Source organism: Bos indicus, chromosome 3, assembly GCF_029378745.1.
Source record: "Bos indicus isolate NIAB-ARS_2022 breed Sahiwal x Tharparkar chromosome 3, NIAB-ARS_B.indTharparkar_mat_pri_1.0, whole genome shotgun sequence".
Taxonomy (NCBI): domain Eukaryota; kingdom Metazoa; phylum Chordata; class Mammalia; order Artiodactyla; family Bovidae; genus Bos; species Bos indicus.
The window spans coordinates 95,624,075-95,645,434 of NC_091762.1; the positions used below are offsets into that span (position 1 = coordinate 95,624,075).

Genomic DNA, 21,360 nt, shown 5'->3' on the forward strand with positions numbered 1-21,360 from the left:
TACAGGTGAAATCATAGGTATTTGTGTTTTCCCTTCTGGGTTTATTTAACATAATATCCTCAAGGTCTATCCATGTTGTCAAAAACGGCAAAATTTATTTTATGGCTGAAGAGTATTCCATTGTGTATAATTTATACATACACACACACACTCTCTCTCTCTCTCTCTCTCTCACACACTCTCACACACACACACACACACATACACACACACACGTCTTCTTGGTCCTTTCATCACTGATAGAAACTTAGGTTGTTTCCGTGTCTTGAATATTGTAGATAATGCTGCAGTGAACATAAAGATTCATATATCTTTTCAAATTAATATTTTTGTGTTCTTTGGATAAATACCCAGAAGTGGGGTAGCTGGATCATATGGTAGTTTTAGTCTTAATTTTTTGAGGCGTCTCTATACTGTTTTACATAGTGACTGCACCAGTTTACAAAACTCGCGACAGCAAATGTGGGTTTCCTTTTCTACATATTCGGTCCAACACTTTTTATTTCTTGTGTTTTTAATAGCCGTTTTAACAGTTGTGAGGTAATAGTTCATTGTGGTTTTGATTTGTGTTTCTCTGATAGAGATATTGAGCACCTTTTCATGTATGGGTTAACTATCTGTATGTCTTGTTTGGAAAAATAACTATTCAGATCCTCTGCCCAGTTCTTAATTGTTGTTTGACAACAACTGTTTATTTTTTGTTATTGAGTTATAAGAGTTTTTAAAGTATGTTTTGGATATTAACCTCTTATCAGATATGATTCACAAATATCTTCTCCCATTCAGTAGGCTACCTTTTCATTTTGATGGTTTCCTTTGCTGTGCAGAAGCTTTTTAGCTTGCTGTAGTCCCATTTGTTATTTTTGCTTTTGTTTCCCTTGCCTTTGAACTCATCCATAAAGACATTGCTAGACTGCTATCAGTAATGTTAAAACCTATGTTTTCTTCTAGGAATTTTATGGTTTCAGGTCTTACATTCATGTCTTTACTCCATTTTGAGTTGATTTTTATGTATGGTGTGGATAGTGGTCTGAAAGTGAAAGTGAAAATCGCTAGTCCTGTCGGACTCTTTGTGACCCCATGGACTATACAGTCTGTGGAATTCTCCAGGCCAGAATACTGGAGTGGGTAGCCTTTCCCTTTTCCAGGGGTTCTTCCCAACCCAGGGATTGAACTCAGGTCTCCCACATTGCAGGCGGATTCTTTACCAGCTGAGCCACCAGGGAAGCCCAAGAATATTGGAGTGGGTAGCCTATCCCTTCTCCAGCGGATCTTCCCAACCCAGGAATCGAACTGGGGTCTCCTGCATTGCAGACGGATTCTTTACCAACTAAGCCATCAGAAAAACCCACATAGTGGTCTAGTTTGATTCTTTTGCATGTGACTGTCCAGTTTTCCCAGCACAATTTATTAAAGATACTATCCATTCTCCGTTGTATGTTCTTTCCTTCTTTGTCATAAATTAATTGACCATTTATCTGTAGGTTTATTTACAGGTTCTCAATTTTGTTCCATTGAGCTCTGAATCTGTTTTGTGTGAGTACCATACTATATAGCTTGTAATGTAGTTTGAAATCAAGGAGCATGATACCTCTAATTTCATTCTTTCTTAAGATTATGGCTAAATAGGATCTTTTGTGTTCTATACAAATTTTATAATTATTTGTTCTAGTTCTATAAAATATTCCATTGTAATTTTGATAGATATTACATTGAATCTGTAGATTGCTTTAGGTAGTATGGACATTTTAACAATATTCTTCCAATCCATGAGCATGGAATTTCATTTATTTGTGTTCTCTTCAATTTCTTTCATCATTGTCTTATAGGTTTCAGTGTACAGGTCTTTCACCTCTCTTGGTAATATTTTTTCCTAGGCATTTTATTCTTTTTGATGCAGTTGTAAATGGAATTATTGTCTTAATTTATCCTTATAGTAATTCATTGTTAATGTATATAAATGCAACAAATTTCTATATATTAATTTTGTATCCTATGGCTACTGGATTTATTTATTAGTTCTAGTAATATTTTGGCAGGGTCCTTAGGATTTCCTATATATAATATCATGTCATCTGCAAATAATGACAGTTTTACTTCTTCCTTTCCAATTTGAATTCCTTTTATGTCTTTTTATTGTCAAATTGCTGTGGCGTGGCTAGGATTTCCAACACTGTGTTAAATAAAATTGCAGTAATAGGCATCTTTGTCTTGTTCCTTATAGCTTTAGCTTTTCACTGTTAAGTGTGATATTAACTGCAGGTTTGTTATATGTAGCCTCTATTATGTTGGGGTACATTCATCCTATACCCACTTTATTGAGAGTTTTTATTATAAATGGATGTTGAATTTTATCAGATGCCTTTTCTATATCTATTGAGGTGATCATTTGATTCGCCCCCCCCCTTTGTTATATTAATGTGGTGTATACATTGACTAATTGGCAGATATTGAACCATCCTTGCAACTCTGGAATAAATTCCTCTCTGTCCTGGTATATAATCCTATCTATATATTGTTGAATTTGGTTTGCTTATATTTTATTAAGAATTTTTGCATCTGTGTTCATCAGTGATGTTGGCCTGAAATTTTTTTGTGAGTGATGTCCTTGCCTGGTTTTGCTATCAGGGTAATGCTGGCCTCATGAAATATGTTTAATGTGGATTTGTTTTAAGATCAGAGAAATACTGCTTAAGCTATTAGTCTTCCCACTTAAGCAGGCATGAAGAGTATGTAAAGTTAAAATGTAGATTGTGACATAATAAAGTATGTTTTATTGCTAAGATTAAAGATTTTGTTGGATCATAAATCCTGTCCATAATCCAGGAGTAATTTAATTTGCCAAGATAAAAATATTAATATGCCAAGAAACAACCACATACTTTCCTGGCATGTCTAACAGAGGATTTTTATGTCTTTACTTTTTTTTTTAATCTGTGCTTTATGTTCATGTGTGTGCATGTATGTGTGTTTGAGAGAGACAGAGAGAGAGACGAGAGATTAAAGAAGAGCCTTGGCATTTCCAGGGGATGGATCCTGAAGGTAAACTGATTTAACATGGATGTAGAGTCATCCTTTGATTAAAGGGCAGTGGTAACATACATAGCTGGCCCTAGGACTCAGTTCCATGTGCAGTCCTGAGTTTTTAGGATACCTTCATGAAGATACTCTCAAGGAATTCCCTGCTGGCCAGGCCACATCTAACAGTTGCAGCGGCTGTTTGTCACCCATGGAAAAGTATAAAACTATAGAGTCATGTATTTAGGCTGTTTTTTTCACTTATCCCAGATAGGATGCTCTGATCCTGCCCAACAAGACCTTTCCTCAGAAATATTGATATGTCTCTTCTGGTTGTTATTGTGGTCAGATGAGTGAATTAAAAGAGATCGGAGTATCATGGAGTTTTGGTGATATTAGTGATAGTCCTGGATTAATGAATAGAATCTTCAGTTCTTATTACATTTCATATATTGTGATGTGAGGATATGAAGAATACCAAAAAAATATATTACCTGAAACTGTCTTCATGAATATTTTCACTCACTTGACAAAACTGAATACCTGCTCTGTGCCAGGCATTGTACTAGTAATTGGGAGATCACTACTTCATAATGCAACTAAGATAGCTAATAAAAGTTTCAGTTCAGTTCAGTTCAGTTGCTCAGTCGTGTCTGACTCTTTGCAACCTCACGAACCGCAGCATACCAACTCCCGGAGTTTATTCAAACTCATGTCCATTGAATCGGTGATGCCATCCAACCATCTCATCCTCTGTCCTCACCTTCTCCTCCTGCCTTCAATATTACCCAGCATCAGGGTCTTTTCAAATGGGTCAGCTCTTCGCATCAGGTGGCCAAAGTATTGGAGTTTCAGCTTCAACATCAGTCCTTCCAATGAACACTTAGGACTGATCGCCTTTAGGATGGACTGGTTTGATCTCCTTGCAGTCCAAGGGACTCTTTTAAGAGGCTTCTCCAACACCACAGTTCAAAAGCATCAATTCTTTGGTACTCAGCTTTCTATATAGTCCAACTCTTACATCCATACATGACGTCTGGAAAAACCATAGCTTTGACTGGATGGATCTTTGTTGGTAAAGTAATGTTTCTGCTTTTTAATATGCTGTCTAGGTTGGTCATAACTTTTCTTAAGGAGCAAGCTTATTCCTTCCAAAGAATAAGCATCTTTTAATTTCATGGCTGCAGTCACCATCTGCAGTGATTTTGGAGCCCCCCAAAAATAAAGTCAGCCACTGTTTCCACTGTTACCCCATCTGTTTATCATGAATGATGGGACTGGATGCCATGGTCTTCATTTTCTGAATGTTGAGCTTTAAGCCAACTTTTTCACTCTCCTCTTTCACTTTCATGAAGAGGCTCTTTAGTTCTTCACTTTCTGTCATAAGGGTGGTGTCATCTACATATCTGAGGTTATTGATATTTCTCCTGGCAATCTTGATTCCAGCTTGTGCTTCTTCCAGCCAAGTTTCTCATGATGTACTCTGCATATAAGTTAAATAAGCAGGGTGACAATATACAGCCTTGACAGATGACTTTTCCTATTTGGAACCAATCTGTTGTTCCATGTCCAGTTCTAACTGTTGCTTCCTGACCTGCATATAGATTTCTCAAGAGGCAGGTCAGGTGGTCTGGTATTCCCATCTCTTTCAGAATTTTCCACAGTGTATTGTGATCCACACAGTCAGAGGCTTTGGCATAGTCAATAAAGCAGAAATAGATGTTTTTCCTGGAACTCTCTTGCTTTTTCCATGATCCAGCGGATGTTGGCAATTTGATCTCTGGTTCCTCTGCCTTTTCTAAAACCACCTTGAACATCAGGAAGTTCACGGTTCACATACTGCTGAAGCCTGGCTTGGAGAATTTTAAGCATCACTTTACTAGCGTGTGAGATGAGTGCAGTTGTGCGGTAGTTTGAGCATTCTTTGGCATTGCCTTTCTTTGGGATTAGAATGAAAACTGACCTTTTCCAGTCCTGTGGCCACTACTGAGTTTTCCAAATTTGCTGGCATATGGAGTGCAGCACTTTCACAGCATCATCTTTTAGGATTTGAAATAGCTCAACTGGAATTCCATCACTTCCACTAGCTTTGTTCGTAGTGATGCTTCCTAAAGCCCACTTGACTTCGCATTCCAGGATGTACTGATTTACTTTAGACCCTTACAGGATGTATTTTCCCACCACCTGAAGGCAGCTATGTCACTGTTAACTCTTATTATCTGAGCCCTAATTTTCCAGGTCTTTCCACCAGTCTTATCACTTGGTTGCTTTTTCTGGATATGTTGTTTACTTGTTAATGGCACACTTCAAAGGAGGAGCTTGGGAGTTTATCATTAAACTTCAACTGCCATCCCTCTACGTGCTCTTAATCATCTCTAGGAATCTGCACCACATCAGTTTTTCTTTACATTTCCTTTGGATTTGTGGCTCCCTTTCTACTGGCTCCTGTTTCTGAGCCCACTTCCAATTTAAAGATTTACCAAGTTTTTCTCAGTTTAAAAATAGGCTTTATTGATTTTATGTCCTACTCTGAGTGCTTCTATCGCTCCCTCCCACTCCCATCTTTCTCTTAATTATTAACATCAGTATACCTTAAGGGTCTCTCCTTGTTCCCTTTTCCATTCCATACTTCCAGGTCACGTATGGTCTCTTTGGATAATCATCTTTTCTTTGGTTTTAACTACCCATTATGTATGTGCTGGGCTTCCCTGGTGGCTCAGTTGGTAAAGAATTCGCCCTCAATGCAGGAGACCCCGGTTTGATTCTTGGTTGGGAAGATCTGCTGGAGAAGGGATAGAACACCCACTCCAGTATTCTTGGTTTTCCTTGGTGGCTCAGCTGGTAAAGAATCTGCCTGCAATGTGGGAGAACTGGGTTTGATCCCTGGGTTGAAAGATCTCCTGGAAAAGGGAAAGGCTACCCACTCCAGTATTCTGGCCTGGAGAATGTATAGTCCATGGGGTTGCAAAGAGTCAGACATGACTGAACGATTTTCACTCACTTATGTATCTGCTGCCGCTGCTGCTGCTAAGTTACTTCAGTTGTGTCCGACTCTGTGCGACCGCATAGACGGCAGCCCACCAGGCTCCCCCGTCCCTGGGATTCTCCAGGCAAGAACACTGGAGTGGGTTGCCATTTCCTTCTCCATGTGTATGTGCTATTGACTCCCAAAGCAGCAGCCTCATTCCTAACATCTCTTGAACTCTCTATTTGATTGCTTATATAGGATGAGTCAACTTAATTGACATGGTTAACAGAGCTCCTTGTGATTTGGCCCAAGGTAGCCTATACTTTTCCCAATGACTTGTTCTATAGTGATACTTTGATACTTGTAATTTTTGTGAACTTTTATCATGTGATGTCACTTTGAATTTGCCAGTTCTCTCAATTGCTTGCGTCTCAGTCTTCAGTTTATCTCTTAGACTTGTGCATAGGCATTATCTCTGTGAAGTCTTCCCTGACATTTACTTATTCCTTCCTCCTCTATATGTATTATTCCTATACATAATAGCTGTCATTGCAGCTTTCACATACTTTTTAAATATCTGTTTGTCTTTCTTTCTAATTTGTGAGTTCTTTATAGCCAGAAACTAGATCTTAGTCATTTTGGTATTTTTAATGATTAGCATCTTTTCTGGCACAAAGTGTATTCTCACTGAGTATTAAATTGAACTTAACTAGTTTTGATATTGTTGAAATAAGATAGAGTATGATGAGAAGCATATGCATGAGATTTTGGATCCTGATTTTGTCATCAGAATATTAGCTACTTTAGCTTTGTGTCTTTTGTATATGTAAATGAATGTCAGTGTGTTAGTTAAGACTCTTGAGTGTCGTGAGATTTGGAATTGTATCATATTCACCTTTGTATTTCTGGTACCTACCACAGTGCCTGCTGAATATCAGGGTACCAGTGTTTATTGAACAGAAGTAAGTCAAGTTGAAATTAGATGAAGGCATTCATGCTCTAAAGCTTCAGCATGACTAGTAGGATTCATCTTTATTTCTGTACTTTTTTTTAAAAGATATTTTTAAAAACATGGACCATTTTTAAAGACTGTTGAGTTTGTTGCAAATATTACTTCTGTTTTATGTATTGATTTTTTGGTTGTGAGACACATGGGATCCCAGCCCCTTAAGCAGGGATCGAACCTACACCCTCCAGCATTGGAAGGTGAAGTCTTTAACTACTGGATCACCAGGGAAGTCTTTATTTCTATACTTAATCTTTCAGAATAAGGCAGAGAAATTTTGTCAGTTGCCTTATTGAAATCCATATTTATGAAATATAATTATATTCCTGACATACAAGTCAAATCATCTGTTAAAAAATGTTTGGATATCATTTATTCATAATGATAATAGTTACCCAAAATCAGATTGATTATATTCTTTGCAGCCAAAGATGGAGAAGCTCTATACAGTCAGCAAAAACAAGACCAGGAGCTGACTATGGCTCAGATCATGAACTCCTTATTGCCAAATTCAGACTTAAATTGAAGAAAGTAGGGAAAACCACTAGACCTTTCAGGTATGACATAAATCAAATTCCTTATGATTTTACAGTGGAATTGAGAAATAGATTTAAGGGACTAGATCTGATAGAGTGCCTGATGAACTATGGACGGAGGTTCGTGACATTGTACAGGAGACAGGGATCAAGACCATCCCCATGGAAAAGAAATGCAAAAAAGCAAAATGGCTGTCTGGGGAGGCCTTACAAATAGCTGTGTAAAGAAGAGAAGTGAAAAGCAAAGGAGAAAAGAAAGATATAAGCATCTGAATGCAGAGTTCCAAAGAAAAGCAAGAAGAGATAAGAAAGCCTTCCTCAGCGATCAATGCAAAGAAATAGAGGAAAACAACAGAATGGGAAAGACTAGAGATCTCTTCAAGAAAATTAGAGATACCAAGGGAACATTTCATGCAAAGATGGGCTCGATAAAGGACAGAAATGGTATGGACCTAACAGAAGCAGAAGATATTAAGAGGTGGCAAGAATACACAGAGGAACTGTATAAAAAAGATCTTCACAACCAAGATGATCACGATGATAAGATCACTCACCTAGAGCCAGACATCCTGGAATGTGAAGTCAAGTGGGCCTTAGAAAGAATCACTATGAACAAAGCCAGTGGAGGTGATGGAATTCCAGTTGAGTGATTCCAAATCCTGCAAGATGATGCTGTGAAACTGCTGCACTCAATATGCCAGCAAATTTGGAAAAGTCAGCAGTGGCCACAGGACTGGAAAAGGTCAGTTTTCATTCCAATCCCAAAGAAAGGCACTGCCAAACAATACTCAAACTACCGCACAATTGCACTCATCTCACATGCTAGTAAAGTAATGCTCAATATTCTCCAAGCCAGGCTTCAGCAGTATGTGAACCATAAACTTCCAGATGTTCAAGCTGGTTTTATAAAGGCAGAGGAATCAAAGATCAAATTGCCAACATCTGCTGGATCATCGAAAAAGCAAGAGAGTTCCAGAGAAACATCTATTTCTGCTGTATTGACTATGCCAAAGCCTTTGACTGTGTGGATCACAATAAACTGTGGAAAATTCTGAAAGAGATGGGAATACCAGACCACCTGACCTACCTCTTGAGAAATTTGTATGCAGGTCAGGAAGCAACAGTTAGAACTGGACATGGAACAACAGACTGGTTCCAAATAGGAAAAGTCATCTGTCAAGGCTGTATATTGTCACCCTGCTTATTTAACTTATATGCAGAGTACATCATGAGAAACGCTGGACTGGAAGAAACACAAGCTGGAATCAAGATTGCCGGGAGAAATATCAATAACCTCAGATATGCAGATGACACCACCCTTATGGCAGAAAGTGAAGAGGAAATAAAAAGCCTCTTGATGAAAGTGAAAGAGGAGAGTGAAAAAATTGGCTTAAAGCTCAACATTCAGAAAACGAAGATCATGGCATCTGGTCCTATCACTTCATGGGAAATAGATGGGGAAACAGTGGAAACAGTGTCAGACTTTATTTTTCTGGGCTCCAAAATCACTGCAGATGGTGACTGCAGTCATGAAATTAAAAGATGCTTACTCCTTGGAAGAAAAGTTATAATTAACCTAGATAGCATATTGAAAAGCAGAGACATTACTTTGCCAACAAAGGTCCATCAAGTCAAGGCTGTGGTTTTTCCTGTGGTCATGTATGGATGTGAGAGTTGGACTGTGAAGAAAGGTGAGTGCCAAAGAATTGATGCTTTTGAACTGTGGTGTTGGAGAAGACTCTTGAGAATCCCTTGGACTGCAAGGACATCCAACCAGTGCATCCTAAAGGAGATCAACCCTTGTTGTTCTTTGGAAGGAATGATGCTAAAGCTGAAACTGCAGTACTTTGGCCACCTCATGCGAAGAGTTGACTCATTGGAAAAGACCCTGATGCTTGGAGGGATTGGGGGCAGGAGCAGAAGGGGACGACAGAAGATGAGATGGCTGGATGGCATCACCAACTCGATGGACATGAGTCTGAGTGAACTGCGGGAGATTGTGCTGGACAGGGAGGCCTGGCGTGCTGCGATTCATGGGTCGCAAAGAGTTGGACACGACTGAGCGACTGAACTGAACTGAACTGAACTGAGGATCCATTGGCCAGCATCTCTTCAAGAATTTATTTTATAACTTGTTATGAATTGATAGCGAAATAATAGTTATCTTAATTTTTCTATTTCCCCCCTTTTTTGAAGTGATTCTAGCCTTATGCTGAAAAAAGAAAAATCGCTTAGTATCTTTGTTGGATCTTGGTGCAAGACATATATTTAAGTTGAGAACACCAAGTAGGATTATTACAAAGAAACTGACAGATAGGCACATTACAGCGTAATTCTTGGAAATGAAAGATAGAGAGAAAAGTCTTAAAAACGGTCAGAGGGAAAAAAAATGACATTCTATGAAGAGAACAGTGACAAGAGTGTTAGTTAACATCTCATCACAAATTATGGAATATAGGAGACAATGAAATGATACCTTTAAATACTGAAAAAAAAGTCAAAATAGAGTTTTATTTAGTGAAATTATTTTTCGCAAGGGAAAGTGAAGACATTGTCAGAAGATATTGCCTGAGAGAGTTTATTGCCAGCAGACCTGGCCTTCATAAGAAATGCTGATGCAAGTTCTTCAACCTAAAGATGGATGTGGATCTATGGAAGAGTGAAAGCATGAAGTCCTAACCATTAGGCCGCCTGCTGGTTCTGTGTTGATTCAGATTTGTTTTGCTTCTATATAGGCATACCTAATTGGAAGATCTCCTGGATTATTACTACCTAATTAATCATGCCCTTTTGAAACCTGTTCTTTAAGTCATATAAAAATAATTGTATTCAAATGTTATTAATAGGTTGTGATTGAGACTTTTTAGTGTTGGCATTATGATTTTACTACTAATCAGTATATTTCAAAGATGCCTCTCCTGAAGTACCTTAACTACGGCCCAGCATTCCCTTAAGTCAGTGTTAATTTGCTTTCATTTTGATTAAGCTTAATGGAAAGACAAAGTAGTTTAGATCATCAAAGTCTGCTTGGTAAAAAGATACTGGCATTTTGTAGCCTGTTGTGCATTCTTTATATGATAAATTGCATAATGCATGTTATTTGCCTCTTAGAGTTGTAGACTATGTATTACTGATACTTATTTAATCTTTTCATCACATTTGTAGTTTCTGGTCAGACTGAATACTTATAAACTTTAGTTTACAGTGATGCTATAAAAAGCTAAGTATTATTTGTGTTACCTTACAAGTCTCTAGATGTACTTTGTTGCCTGATATGCTGTGAAATCTGAGATCATGACTATATCTTTTAACCTGCTGTATTTTGCAGACTCTGCTGGTATGTGGTAGACACTCAAATATTTTTGGTAGTTTTATTATTTTTTCTGATTATTGTTCCTAAAAGTCTCATGTAAAAATTAGTATGTAATGCAGTTCTTATAATGATTTATTAAATGTTTGCTCCCTCTTGTGGATATAAAGGAGAATGTAAGTTCTTATAATCTAGTTTTGTTTTTAAGAGGTGAACCATAAATAGTATACAAAATATCAATTTTTTTCTCTTTTTGGAAGGATATTAATTCATAGAAGTTTATCAACTCTAAATTTTTTAGTTCATGTATACTCCTAAAACACAGAATTCATGTTCAAGTATCACTGTGTAATGTCCAAGATAAAGTTTGTAAATTAATACTCAATCCAGAACTTAGTAGCACTTTTTAAGCATATTCTTTCTAATTTTCTGCATATAAATTACAATTATGAAAATAACTTTTTTGTTTTAATTCTAAAACCACATTAGATATTTTTGTATGAGAGTATTACTGAGTATTATTTCCTGTGTTAAAAATCACTACTTGTTTTGATCAAAGTAAAAAAACTTAATCAGTTTGCTTGCCCTCTATAGCTTTTAATATTAGAAGACCTGACCAAACAGTTTTTTTTTAAATGCATAATATTTTTGTTCTAAAGACTTAATCCAACTGAGACAGTAAGCATCTGGGCCTTGGAAATACTTTGACATGTAGAAAAATCTTTTTAACACAGATATATGTCCTTGACATTCTTTTCTTGATATACTTAGAGATTTTCATATTACACTGTTAGATTTCATTTTCTGTTTACTTCTGTTGTTAATAGTAGAAGTTGACTTTGATTTTAGACTATTTTTGAAACAGAAGCAATATTTTCACCTCTTGAGAAAAATTATACTCGATGTGCCAAAGACAGGTAGCATGCAATAAATGTTTACTGTAGTATAGATGCTGGACTTTTTTTCTTATAAACGTTGTATGTGGTATTGGAGTACAGACGATTAACAGTGTGGTGATAGTTCCAGGTGAACGGTGAAGGGACTCAGCTGTACATATCCATGAATCCTCTCCCAAACCCCCACCCATTCAGGTAGATATTGGGCTCATTTGCTAGACTGGTATGTGTTCTTGAAACCTATCTAGATATGAAGCATGATCCAGTCCTCAGTCAGCAAAATCACAATTTGTCTGTCATTAACTAAGACAAAAAATAAAACTTCATTGTGGTGTAATATTCATAAAGTAAAGAACACAAATCATAAAAGTATAGTTTCATGAACTTGCACAAAATGAATATGTCCGTGAAAACGACATTCAGGTTAAGAAAACAATATAAGTAGAAGTCTCCTTCTAGTCAACACTTCCCCCTGCTCTGTCCCCCATGCTCTAGGAAAACCCAGTACTTTGAATCTAATATTATATATATTAGTTTTACCTGAAAAAACACTGTATGTGTGAAACTATGTGTACGCTTTCTTTTTGTATATTAAAATATGTGTAACAAAATTTACCTTTTTAACTATTTTTAAGTGTACAGTTTAGTGGCATTAAGTACATGCCCTTTATTGCGCATATCAATCACTACCATTTTTCCAGAGTTTTTTCATCTTTCCCAACTAAATGCCATACTGATTAAACATTAACTCTCCATTCTCCTTTCACTCTAGCCCCTGGCAATCACCATTCTTTCTCTGTCTATGGATTTGACCATTCTAGGTATCTCATAGAGGTGGAATCATATAGTATTTGTCCTTTTGTGTCTGGCTTATTTTGATATAATGACCTCATGGTTCATCCCTATTGTAGCATATGTCAGAATTTCCTTCCTTTTTAAGACTGAGTATTATTCTGTTGTTATGTATATACCACATCTTGTTTATCCATTCATTGGTCAGTGGACATTTGAGTTGATGCCATCTTTTGACTTATTGTGCTATTGTTATTCCATCTTTTGACTTATTGTGCTATGAACACAAATCTATAAAAATCTATTCAAATCCCTGCTTTCAGTTCTTTTGGGTATATACCCAGAAGTAGAATTGCTGGATCAAATAGTAGCTCTGTATTTAGTTTTTTGAGAAAATAATAGACTTTTGTCATATATTTTGTATCCTGTGACCTTAAACATTTATCTATCACTCTGGAAGCTTTTTCTTTTTAAAGAATGCAGAGGATTTTCAATGTACAGTCATTTATGTTAAAAGATACCTTCGCTTCTTTCATGTTAAACTACTTTTGCATTGCTGGAAGAAACCCCACTTAGTGATGATGTGTTATTCTTTCTATATGTCCCTGGATTTGGTTTTGTTAAGGGTTTTTGCATCTGTTTTCATGAGGAAAATTAATCCAGACCTGGAGAAATTGTGGACCTTCTCTCTGTTGAATCTTCATGAGGTGAGCCAGTGGATCAGTAACAGTGTATATGGGTTGCAATAACACTTTGGGCCATAACTAGACTTTTGGAGGGTAGTTTTCTTGATGCTTCTCTTCTGCTTTCTAAATCTTGCACGTATTTTTCTTATGGCCATTCCTGACCTGAAACCACTCAGAAGAAATTTTCATTAATGTGGTTGCAACTTAGATAGAGTCTGAGATCAGTTGATACCATTTTGCCAGATCACCTACATCTTTTTTCACCTTGTTGTTCTGGGGTTTACAACATACATAGCTTAATTAGCACAGTCTAACTTTAATTATACCACTGTATATATAATGAGAGGACTTTATAATTAAAGAATATACTTTGATTTATCTCCTCTCAGCCTTTGTTTTATTTTTATATATTGTTGCTTCTACATATGTTAAAGACATCACAATTCATTGCTATTATTTTTGTTTTAAAGAGTTAATTATCTTTTTTCTTAAAGTTAATTGATTAATTATTTTGGCTGTACCAGGTCTTTGTTGCTGTGCACAGGCTTTCTTTAGTTTCGGCGAGCGGAGTCTACTCTTGATTGCATCGCGCAGGCTTCTCATTGCGGTGGCTTCTCTTGCTGCGGAACACAGGCTCTGGCATGTGGGGTTCAGTGGTGGCGGCATGCAGACTCATTAGTTGTAGCGGGCCCCAGGGTGCTCGGGCTTCAGTAGTTGTGGCACATGGGCTCAGTAGCTGTGGCGCATGGGCTTAGTTGCTCTGTGGCATGTGGAATCTTCCCAGACCAGGGATCCAACCAGTGCCCCCTGCATAGGCAGGCTGATTCTTATCCACTGTACCACCAAGGAAGTGAAAAAGTTAATTGTCTTTTAAAGAATACAAGAAATGAGAAAAAATATTATATATTTACCATCTTTGGCACTCTTGGTGTAAAAGTTTCTTCTGGTATCATTTCCCATCAGCATGAAAAATTTAACTATTTCTTGTACCAAGAAAGATCTGATGGTGGGAAGCTCTCAGCTCTTGTTTATCTGAAAATTTATTTTGTCTTTTAATTATTTATATATTAATTTTTTACTAAGGAGTTAGAAGTAGTGGTAAACTTAACTGTGCTGGGTACTTAAAACATTTTGGCAGAGTATTGAAGAAATTCATTAGGGAAATTAAGTCTTGGCTGTTTGACAATTTGATTACTCTGCTGTTTTTCTTTTGATAAGTTAAATTTTATTTTACTGTTTATAACTAAAAAATTTTTAATTTATGTGAAATGCATATTCATTGAAATGCATTTTACTTGGACAATACCCCTTTAACCACCACCATAAGAAAATACGTAGTATTTTCATTGTTCCAGAAAGTTTTCCTTATATTCTATTCCAGTCAATCCCCATTCCTCATAGGAAACCACTGTTCTTTTTTTTTTTTTTTAATATTTTATTTATTATTGTTTTGGTTGCTCTGGGTCTTCTTTGCTGCACATGGATTTTCTTCTAGTTGCAGTGCTGGGGCTTCTCATTGTGGTGGCTTCTCCTTTTGCAAAGCACAGACTGTGGGCCTGCGGCCTTTGGTAGTCGCAGCACATGGGGTCACTAGCTGTGGCTCGCAGGCTCTTGAGCTCTGGCTCAGTAGTTGTGGTGAGCCCAGGTCTCCTTCATTGACAGTTGAATTCTTAACCACTTTACCACCAGGGATGTCTGGAACCACTGTTCTGATTTTTATCACGGTTAATTAGTTTTGCCATTTTTTAATCTTTGTATAAATGAAGTCATACAGCATGCAGTCTTTTGCATTTCATCCGTATGTGAGAATATATGTAGTTTTTATTGCCATGTAGTATCCCATTATCGTAATAAAGATGTAGAATATTTTCTTTGTTCTAGAAAAGTTCCCCCAAGGCCTCATCCAATCAATCCCTATGCCCTCATAGGAAATCACAGGTCTGACGTCTATCACTGTAGATTAGTTTTGCGTGTTATTAAACTTCATGTAAACAATATCATATAGCATGCAATCTTTTAAGTCTGACTTTTTTTTTGCCCCTCAACCTAATGCTTTGAGGATCATCAGACGTGTATTATGAATATTTTATCCTAGTCTGTGTCTTGCCTTTTTATTTTACCTTAGAGCCTGCCTGGTGTGTTGTCTGAGGCCTTGCCCCCTGGTTATTTTTGAGTGTAAGTTCTGTCTTGTAAGACTACCAAAAAGGATGCTCTTTTCTTTAGAGGGTTTTTTTTTTTTTTTTTTTAAACTTTCTAACCAAAGCCTTTGACTGTGTGGATCACAATAAACTGTGGAAAATTCTGAAAGAGATGGGAATACCAGACCACCTGATCTGCCCCTTGAGAAACCTGTATGCAGGTCAGGAAGCAACAGTTAGAACTGGACATGGAACTGCAGACTGGTTCCAAATAGGAAAAGTCATCTGTCAAGGCTGTATATTGTCACCCTGCTTATTTAACTTCTATGCAGAGCACATCATGAGAAACGCTGGACTGGAAGAAACACAAGGTGGAATCAAGATTGCTGGGAGAAATATCAATAACCTCAGATATGCAGATGACACCACCCTTATGACAGAAAGTGAAGAGGAACGAAAAAGCCTCTTGATGAAAGTGAAAGTGGAGAGTGAAAAAGTTGGCTTAAAGCTCAACATTCAGAAAACTAAGATCATGGCATCTGGTCCTATCACTTCATGGGAAATAGATGGGGAAACAGTGGAAACAGTGGCAGACTTTATTTTTTTGGGCTCCAAAATCACTGCAGATGGTGACTGTAGCCATGAAGTTAAAAGACGCTTACTCTTTGGAAGGAAAGTTATGACCAACCTAGATAGCATATTAAAAAGCAGAGACATTAGTTTGCCAACAAAGGTTCGTCTAGTCAAGGCTGTGGTTTTTCCTGTGGTCATGTACGGATGTGAGAGTTGGACTGTGAAGAAGGCTGACCACCGAAAAATTGATGCCTTTGAACTGTGGTGTTGGAGAAGACTCTTGAGAGTCCCTTGGACTGTAAGGAGATCCAACCTGTGCATTCTGAAGGAGATCAGCTCTGGGATTTCTTTGGAAGGAATGATGCTAAAGCTGAAACTCCAGTACTTTGGCCACCTCCTGCGAAGAGTTGACTCATTGGAAAAGACTCTGATGCTGGGAGGGATTGGGGGCAGGAGGAGAAGGGGGCGACAGAGGATGAGATGGCTGGATGGCATCACTGACTTGATGGACGTGAGTCTGGGTGAACTCCGGGAGTTGGTGATGGACAGGGAGGCCTGGCGTGCTGTGATTCATGGGGTCGCAAAGAGTCGGACACGACTGAGCGACTGAACTGAACTGAACTGAACCTTTTTTTAATTTTCTAACCTGAGGATGCCTAAAATTTAGTAAATATTACTTACCAGAAAAGTGGCAATATGTTTGAGGTTCCCTAAGTTTCATTAATAACATTATGAGGCAAATGGTAGTATAAGGCAGAGTAGAATTAAATGCAAAGTGATTGTTGCAGAGAATCATAAGAGAACAGAAAGAATTGTGTTTTTCTAGGACTTCATGTATAAGGGACGTTAAGCCTTTACGGCTTAAAATCCAAGTCATCTTTTGACTTTATCTCTCCCACATTTCAAAATGGAATGTGATTAAATGCTAAGTAAGTCAGTCAGATTTTTTGTTTTGTTTTGATACTCTGCTTCCCTGATGGCTCAGAGGGTAAAGCGTCTGCTTGCAATGCGGGAGACCTGGGTTTGATCCCTGGGTCGGGAAGATCCCCTGGAGAAGGAGATGGCAACCCACTGCACTACTCTTGGCTGGAAAATCCCATGGACAGAGAAGCCTGGTAGGCTACAGTCCATGGGGTCACAAAGAGTCGGACACGACTGAGTGACTTCACTTCACTTTGATGCTCTAATTACAGTAGTTTTGGAAAAGCAGTTTTCCAGTGAGCTAAGTCTGAAGAATAACTGATGCTGGATGCTAGAAAGGAGCATTAGTTCACTCTCTTTATTATCATATACTTATTTAGGGGGAAATTTAGCTTAGAGTAAAAAATGATTTTTATTGGCCTAATTTTGTATACTTATTTATATGCCTGTGGCATCAAAAGCAAAATTCCGTTTGGTGTAGTTGAAAGTAAATGGAGAAGATCTAACTTTTAAAAAAATTAATTTTAATTTATTTTTGTCTGTGCTGGGTCTCCATTGCTGTGTGTCGTCTTTCTCTAATTTTGATGACTGGGGGTTACTCTCCAGTTATGGTTTGTGGGCTTCTCATTGTGGTAGCTTCTCTTGTTGCGGAGCATGGGCTCTACGGCTGGTGGGTTTCAGTAGTTGCAGCGTGTGGGCTCAGTAGTTGTGGCACACTGGAATCTTCCCAGAGCAGGGATTGAACCTGAGTCCCCTGCATTGGCAGGTAGACCCCTAACCACTGGACCACCAGGGAAGTCTGAAAAAAAGTTTCATTTTTTAAATTTCACTTTCTGACTCTGTACTTGTGCTTTTAATATTTCACACACTGGTTTTCTGCTCCTTGATAAGGAGAATGAACTTGATCCTGTCATGGACACATTTAGCACACATGGAACTACCATAGGCCTGGCTGATGTGTTTTTTTGTTTTTACACAACCTCCAAGAACTGTAGGTCTCACAGTGCAAACTCCTTGGAGTCTGCCTGGGCAGATTTTTGTTCTTTCCCAGAATTCTTAGTATAGAGGTAAACAATTACCAGGGAACCTCTGGACGTCCTGGTTTTGTTAGAGGCTGTATTGTAGGACAGCCTATGATGGTAAGTCAAACACTGGACTATCCTGAATGCATCTAGATACAGTCTCTGGAAGAGGAAAAAGAAGTGACAGTTTGCTCTTCTTGAGGAAATTGGGGAACAACCCAAGCCTTCCTGAGACTGTGCTACAGATACCCTTCCTTTTTTAATGTTAATACCTTGATGAAATTTGCAGGATTGTAGTGGAAGGTTCGGAGAAGGCAATGGCACCCCACTCCAGTACCCTTGCCTGGAAAATCCCATGGGCGGAGGAGCCTGGTAGGGTGCATGGGGTCATGAAGAGTCCGATACGACTGAGTGACTTCACTTTCATTTTTCACTTTCATGCATTGGAGAAGGAAAGGCAGCCCACTCCAGTGTTCTTGCCTGGAGAATCCCAGGGACGTGGGAGCCTGGTGGGCTGCCGTCTATGGGGTTGCGCAGAGTCGGACACGACTGAAGTGACTTAGCAGCAGCAGCAGCAGCAGCAGTGGAAAGGTTGAATGCTTTAGTTTTCTGGTTGTAGATTTAGATTTTAGTTCTGCCACCAAGTATTAACAGGTGAGCAACTGGATATGTGACTTGATCTCTTTAAGTTTTAAGTTTTCTCATCAGTGATACTTTATCTTGTAAGGATGATGACACAGTTATGAATTAATGTGTCTAAAATGCTTGAGCAGTGCATGAGAAATGTGTTTGTATAAAAATCATCCATTTATCCTTTTAACAAATATTAATAGAGTGGTCTACTTATGTGCCAGGCAGTTTGCTATGCATGAGGTTACAACACTGGGTAGCCTGTCCCTTCTGCAGTGGATCATCCCGACCGAAGAATCGAACCAGGGTCTCCTGCATTGCAGGCAGATTCTTTACCAATTGAGCCCTCCTATTTGTGTTAATCTTAAATAGTTGATAGCATATTGCATAAACTTTCTACAACTTTTTTTTCTTCACTCAAGGATATATTCTGAAGTCTCTTTTTTGTGATTTATACAATTTTTGTAATTATATAGTACTGCTAGAGTATTTTTTAAAATGTAAATCTCAGACAGTATTTTCTTCCAAACTAATACTATTGCTAAGCAACAAACCACCCTATAGCTTAGTATTTTAAAGCAACAATTACTTATTCTCATTCAGCCACTTGCTGTGAGTTGACTTCAAGGTATAGATCTAGTTGAACTTGGCTCCTTGCTGGGCTCAGATAGGTCCTGTACGTATTCATTTTAAGATCCTCTTTAGGGGACTGCAGATAACCCAGTGATTGTCTGGGTTAACATTTGTGATGTTGACATAGATGTAAGGGGACAGGCAGAAGCTTACGATAACTAAAGCCTTAGGCTCAGAATTATAATGCCATATCCAGTTACACTCCATTTATACAACCAAGTCATAGATATAAGCCCCAAAGTTATCTTCCTACTGTTGGTCTTCACTGGTCAACCTATCAGAAATTTCAGTCTATTATTAATGTTGCCTATTCCCCTTGCTTTAATACTCAGTTTATTAACTATCTTAAATATATGTATGTATTTAAACTATATTTCTTATTTATTGTCTATATCCTCCCTTTACAATGCATGTGTAATGAAAGCAGGGTTTTCTATATTTATTCACTGTATCCCCAGCCCTAAACCGGTGCCAAGAATGTAGCTGATCCTCAATAAATATTTTTTGAGTGAGTTAATGAAGGCATGGAGTGAGATAGGGTTCTATCTATAGATCGCTCAGTCGTGTCCAACTCTTTGCGACCCTGTGGACTGTAGCCCACCAGGCTCCTCTGTCCATGAGATTCTCCAGGCAAGAATACTGGAGTGGGTTGCCATTTCCTTCTCCAGGGGATCTTCCTGACCCAGGGATCGAACCCAGATCTCCTGCATTGCAGGCAGACGCTTTCCAATCATTCATTAAATTTTTCCCTAGTAGGTTTTCTTGTTGTTGTTGAGGTATACCTTTAGTAATACAGTTTGACAAATTTCAACAAAAGTATGCTCAAGAAACCATAGCTCCGATTAAGATAAAGAACATATCTGTCACCCTCAGAAGTTCTTTGATGTCTCTGACCCATCGGTTTACCTCCAGAAGCAATTATTGTCCTTATTTCTATCACCAGATAAGTGTTTTCTAGTTTTGAATATGTATATGGAATCATGTAGCATATACATTTTGTATTTGCTACTTGAACTCAGTATTTTCGAGATTTATCTGCATTGATGCATGTATCAAATTCATTCTTTTTTTTTTTTTTTTACTACTGAGTAGTATCGTCAGACACTACTTGAACAACAAGTATTATATTATATGATTTCCTCTTCTTTGGCTCTAAAATCACTGTGGATTGTGACTGCAGCCATGAAATTAAAAGACGATTGCTTCTTGGCAGGAAAGCTATGACAAACCTAGACAATGTGATAAAAAGCAAGGACATCACTTTTCCAACAAAGGTCCGTATAGTCAAGGCTATGGTCTTTCCAGTAGTCACATATAGTTGTGAGAGCTGGACCATAAAGAAGGCAGACACCGAATAATTGATGCTTTCTAATTGTGGTACTGGAGAAGACTCTTGAGAGTCCCTTGGACAGCAAGGAGATCAAACCAGTCAATCTTAAAAGAAATCAATCCTGAATACTCATTGGAAATACTGATGCTAAAGCGGAAGCTCCAGTACTTTGGCCATGTGATGCAAATAGCCAACTCATTGGAACAGACCCTGATGCTGGGAAAAATTGAAGGCAGAAGGAGAAGAGGGCGACAGAGGATGGATGATATGGCTGGGTGGCATCACTGATGCAATGGGCGTGAACTTGGGCAAACTCCAGGAGATGGTGAGGGACACAGAAGCCTAGTGTGCAGTCCATGGGGTCACAAAGAGTTGGACACAACTTGGTGACTGAACAACAACGAGTATTATATTATATAAATATTTCACATTTCATGTATCTGTTCACTTGTTAATGGATATTTGAGTTGTTAGTTACTTTTTGATTATCATGGATAAAACCGACCTAACATTCTTATGCAAATCTTTATATAAAGAGATACTGAAGAGCCTCTTGATGAAAGTGAAAGAGGAAGGTGAAAATACTGGCTTAAAACTCAACATTTAAAAAACTAAGATCATGACATTTGGTCCCATCACTTCATGGCAAACAGATGGGGAAACAATGGAAACAGTGAGAGACTTTATTTTCTTGGCCTCCAAAATCACTGCAGATAGTAACTGCAGCCATGAAATTAAAAGATGCTTGCTCCTTGGAAGAAAAGCTATGACCAACTTAGATAGCATACTAAAAAGCAGAGACATTACTTTGCTGACAAAGGTCCGTCTAGTCAAAGCTATGGTTTTCCCAGTAGTCATGTATGGATGTGAGAGTTGGACTATAAAGAAAGCTGAGCACCGA

The 21,360-nt window shown here is 38.1% G+C and overlaps 1 protein-coding gene and 1 pseudogene across 3 annotated transcripts in view; one reads left to right on the forward strand and one right to left on the reverse strand.

The window, feature by feature from the left end:
• The window catches only part of FAF1 (Fas associated factor 1), a 497,713-nt gene that overhangs the window by 17,267 nt on the left and 459,086 nt on the right, over positions 1 to 21,360 (forward strand). The gene's annotated exons all lie outside the window — the stretch shown is intronic.
• Positions 17,657 to 19,336, reverse strand: LOC109556878 (large ribosomal subunit protein eL34-like; annotated as a pseudogene).